Source organism: Nomascus leucogenys, chromosome 17 (assembly GCF_006542625.1).
Source record: "Nomascus leucogenys isolate Asia chromosome 17, Asia_NLE_v1, whole genome shotgun sequence".
NCBI classification, from domain to species: domain Eukaryota; kingdom Metazoa; phylum Chordata; class Mammalia; order Primates; family Hylobatidae; genus Nomascus; species Nomascus leucogenys.
The window spans coordinates 93,856,121-93,860,406 of record NC_044397.1 but is presented as its reverse complement, the minus strand read 5'-3'; positions in this window follow the sequence as shown (position 1 = coordinate 93,860,406).

Here is a 4,286-nt window from a genome sequence, read left to right as displayed (position 1 = left end):
AGGCTGGAGTGTAATAGCACAGTCTCGGCTCACTGCAACCTCCGCCTCCCAGGTTCAAGTGATTCTACTGCCTCAGCTTCCCGAGTAGCTGGGATTACAGGTGCCCGCCACCACGCCCGGCTAATTTTGTATTTTTAGTAGAGACGGGGTTTCACCATGTTGGCCAGGCTGGTCTCAAACTCCTGACCTCAGGTGATCCGCCCACCTTGGCCTCCCAAAGTGCTGGGATGACAGGTGTAAGCCACCGCACCCGGCCTACTGTTGAGCTCTTAAGCTGCCTCAGAAGTCTCAAGGCACCACTTCCACTGCCTTCTGTTGGTAAAACAGGTCACAGGACCAGCTACATTCAGGGGAGGGGAAATGAACTGTGTCCTTCCGTGGGAGGAGCAGCAAAGAATCTGTGACCGCCACACCCAGCTTCTGAACTTCTTCTTCTTTGTGTCTCAGTGTCTGTGGCATGCAGCATCCCTGTTGCCTGGGTCCAGGATGCCACCCTCCCACTGGGGTTGCAGCACCAAGGGGCTCGGCATTCCATGGAGCTGAGGGGAGGGGCTCTGCATGGGAGGCTCCCTGGGGGGAGCTCACGTCTTCCATGAAGCATCATGGTCGTTGCTACCCTGTCCTGCACCCTGTCCACTGTGGGCTGCCCTCTGTGGCTGGCCTTGGTGACAAGAGATGTCGGAGAGAAACTGGTCACCACCATGGGAGGAGTCCCCAGGCACCAGGGGCAAATGAACAGAGTGAATGCCAGGAGGACCATTTAGGTGCAATATGACCAAAAATAAGTTAAATCCAAGCGGGCTGCGTCATCAATAAGAACATCCCCCAGCCTCCATGAAACAGCCCAAAACCTGGAGCAAGACGGGTCCCTAGGGCTGAGCGATGCCATTCACAGCAGCGTTCCCAAATCCCCCCATGCAGGCACGCACACACTAACACACACAACACACAAACCAAAACACACCACACACAGGCACGCCAGAGGCACACAAATGCCAACCCCCCCACAGACCCACCGACGAACACTCACACACACACACCCCCCAGATGCACAGGTGCGCGCACACACCCACACACACAAAGACCCACAGACAGACATGCGCACACACATACATGTGCACACATGTACAGATACACATGACACAAATGCATTAACACACGGACCACACATACCAACATGCCACCTCACACAGACACGCCTAACACACAAACACACACTCATGCACACATGTACACGGACACACACACTGGAAAACAACAAACACACATATACAAAATGCAGGCCGGGCGTGGTGGCTCATGCCTGTAATCCCAACACTTTGGGAGGCCGAGGCAGGGGGATCACTTGAGCCTGGGAAGTGAAGGCTGCAGTGGGCTATGATTGAACCTCTGCACTCCAGCCTGGGTGACAGAGGGAGACCCTGTCTCAGAAAAACAAAACACAGGCCGGGTGCGGTGGCTCAAGCCTGTAATCCCAGCACTTTGGGAGGCCGAGGCGGGCGGATCACGAGGTCAGGAGATCGAGACCATCCTGGCTAACAGGGTGAAACCCCGTCTCTACTAAAAATACAAAAAATTAGCCGGGCGTGTTGGCGGGCGCCTGTAGTCCCAGCTACTCGGGAGGCTGAGGCAGGAGAATGGCGTGAACCCAGGAGGTGGAGCTTGCAGTGAGCTGAGATCACGCCACTGCACTCCAGCCTGGGCGACAGAGCAAGACTCCGTCTCAAAAAAAAAAAAACACAGACACACAAACATACACCCATCCACGGAGGTACACACAGACACACACAAACATCAACACATAGCATCCCACACAGACACACAAACACACAGCCATGTACCCCCAAAGGATGCTGCAGGATGAGCCTTCATTCTCTGGAACAGTGGAGAAAGTAGACAAAGGAGAGAAACTTCTCTCAGAGTCACCCATCCTCTGACTGGATCCCGTGCCCCTGTGAAGAGGCAGATCCCAGTGCCCCACACTTGGCTCCGGGGCCACCCACTGCCCCCAGGCTCTGTCCCTGCAGTTGGTGGGGGTGAGGGCAGACCCTGCTCTGTGCTGCTTCCTCACCCATCAAAACTTCCCGACTTCGCCCCGTTCCGTTGGCTGCGCTGTATCTGGGAACGCAGTGCTGCGCAGGCCCAGCCTCCCGGTTGGGCAGGGGTGCCGCTGCTGGCTGCAAAGACAGGTCTTCTTTTCCCCCAAGTCTGTGTTTATGCCCTACCAGAGACTGTTGGGTGCAATTCCCAGAAAGTTCTGGAATGATCTAAAATAAGGAAATAGAAAACAGTTGTAGAATCGGGCTGGGAGCAGTGGCTCATGCCTGTAAACCCAGCACTTTGGGAGGCCGAGGCAGGTGGATCACCTGAAGTCATGAATTGGAGACCAACCTGGCCAACATGGCAACATTGGAAGACATCACCAATTAATCAACGAATGATGTTTCTCCTGCCCTCCTTCCTCCTGTGCACAGGGTGGGCATCACCAATCAACCAGTGATGTTGGTTGACTGGGGAATGCTGCTGTTTGTCCTGCCTGCCTTCCTCTTGTGCACAGGGCAGACATCACCAATCAACCAATGATGCCCACACTGCTTCCCTCCCGTGCACACAGCAGACATCACCAATCAATCGAGCAGCACCAGGAGGAAACCAATTTGGCAGTTCAATCTGTCTTCAACTCTATCCTTTTATAGATAAGGTTGAGGCCCAGGGACCTGCTCAAGGGCAACTACAGGGCAGATCCCTCCTCCTCTTCCTGGGAATTAGCTTTGTCCTCTTGTTCCTGGAGCAAATTCAGGAAAATTGCATGGTCATGTACATTTTCAGCCCACGGCATGAGTCACTTGACCCCTGCTGTCCAGGGCTGGACCCGGAGATGATGGCCAGGACTGTCCCCTTGCAGGGAGGCCACTGAGGCTGGCAGGGCCAAGACTGGGCAGTGAGTCACTCCAGGTGGGAAAGCCCTTTGTCATTGGAGCTGCTCTGAACGCTGCCGCCAAGTCGCAGGCAGTTGTCACCTGCTCAGCGTCCCTCCCCTTCCCCGGCAACTACTCCTCCTGCTGTGGGGAACCTGGCCCACCTGACTCCTGTGTTCCCAAGGCACTGCCCCTCGTGGAACCTGGCCTTCTGGTCACCAGGACATTGCCTAAACCAGGCCTGGCCAGTCATCCGGGAGGGGCCAACGCCAGACAATAAGAGACTTTCCTGGGATTTTATAACGATCCTGGGAAAGAAGAGCTCTGTTTTATTTGGGGGTTGCTAAACTAAGCCACACCTGCCACCACGGATGGAAGAAACTTGGAGTGAAAGAATGAAGCCAAGGCACAGAGACGGAGAGACAAGGAGAGGGAGAGAGAGAGGGAAAGGCAAAGACAGAGAGAGATGTGGGGAGGGAGAGATAGACAGAGAGAGACAGATAGAGAGGTAGAGATAGAGACAGAGGGATATAGACAGGGAGAGAGATGGAGATAGAGGATGAAAGAGACGAGACACAGTTGGAGATAGAGGGAGAGATGCAGAGACAGAGAGAGAGAGGGAGAGATAGAGACAGAGCTAGGAAGGGAGAGAGAGACAGAGAGAGGTAGAGAAATGGAGAGACACAGAGACAGAGACAGAGACAGAGAGCTTGAGTGACAGAGAGACAGAGACAGAGAGATAGAGAGCAGAGGAAGAAAGAGGCAGAAAGACAAATAGAGACAGGGAAAGACAGGGACATAGACAGAAAGATGGTGAACACTCCAGCCTGGGCAATAGAGCAAGGTTCCATCTCAAAAAACAGAGAGACATAGAGACAGAGACAGGAAAAGACAGAGAGATAGAGACAGAGAGAGAGAGAAAGAGAGGGAGAGAGACATGAGGACAAGAAGAAAGGTCCACAGGCACTGAGCTTGAGTCGCCCCTGGTTGCAGCCATGCCTGAAGGCAGCTCTGTCCGACCAGTGAGTTCCACAGTCGAGCATCTGTGATGGGCTGCACCTGTGTGTTAGCACGTTACTGATAAGGCTCAGCTGCTGTAACAAATAGGCCTGCCTGGCATAGAGGCTCCAGCACAGTGGACATTTACTTCTTGCTCCAGGCCGGCAACCCAAGCAGCTCCACAGAACCCAGTCCACAGGTAACCTCAGGACTCACGGTCCCTCATCTGGGCTCCATGACCCCCTAGGGCCCCATGTGCTCCTCCTCCTGGGGTTGGAAGGGGAATGGAGGCCCAGGGTGGATGGCAGGAAGAAGACACACGGCTGGAGGCACCAGCCCTAGGCAGCCTCAGCAACAGGACCCAGCTTT